Source organism: Myotis davidii, unplaced genomic scaffold, assembly GCF_000327345.1.
Source record: "Myotis davidii unplaced genomic scaffold, ASM32734v1 scaffold72, whole genome shotgun sequence".
Classification (NCBI taxonomy): Eukaryota; Metazoa; Chordata; class Mammalia; order Chiroptera; family Vespertilionidae; genus Myotis; species Myotis davidii.
Genome location: NW_006284618.1, coordinates 2,747,477 through 2,748,487, shown reverse-complemented (window position 1 = coordinate 2,748,487; position 1,011 = coordinate 2,747,477).

The window sequence follows — 1,011 nt, the reverse complement described above, 5'->3', positions numbered from 1 at the left end:
CCCAGCCCCACTCCCACCTCCAGGACACGGGCTGCCCCTCCCCACCCCACTGGAGCAGCTGAGAGGCCCTCGGTAGGGTGGCCTTCAGAGGCCCAGCACACCCCGCTCCCGTCGCCCCTGCAGTGAGGCCTGAGCCAGGACCACTGTCCCCAAATCCTGCAGTCCCAGGGCCCCCTTGGCGGTCTCGGGTATTTTTTACATAATTAATGAACTTTAAAAAATTAATAGGCTTTCTATTTTAGAGCAGGGGCGCTGGGCAGCCGCAGAGCTCCCCGCCCTGGGGGACAGTGCCCCGTGCACCCCGCGCTGTGTGGTGCGTGCGCCGCTCTCCATGAGCCCATGCTGCTGTGTGGTCACTAATGAGCGCCCACAGTTCGCATCGGGTTCCCCTTTCGTGTCGCCGTAGGTCCTATGGGTTTCGACAAATGCGCGATGACATGTCTCTGCCACCTCGGCATCGCAGGTTGAGCGTCACTGCCCTGGACACCCCCGGACACCGGCTCATTGATGTTCTGAGTGAGCAAAGACACGGGGGATTGCGAAGGATACCAGTTATCTATCATAATAAAAGGGTAATATGCTAATTAGACCAAATGTCCTTCTAGGCATCATTCCGGATGCCCTTCTGGACGAAGCCGGGGCAGGAGCAAAGCCCAGGTCCTGGGTGCCTAGCAGCAGCCGCTGAAGGGAAGCAGCCTGGTGGCTGGAGCGAAGCCCGGGTCCCGGGTGCCAGAGGGAAGCTGGTGCCAGCAGCCAGGGGAAGGAAGGCCTACTTTTGCACGAATTTCTGTGCATCGGGCCTCTAGCTTTGGAATAATTATCAAAGTATCACGAAGCAGATGTGTGAAGGGGTGATGGTGGACTCCTCCCCACTCCTGTGGTTGGTGGGGGGTGAGTGGAAGTCTGGGGAGTCCCCAGTGGTACAGGAGGTGGGCCACCTGTGCTGCCCACGGGAGGAAATGCCACATGGCCGAGAGGTCCATCTCTCTGAAAGGGCCATTGTTTCCTGTG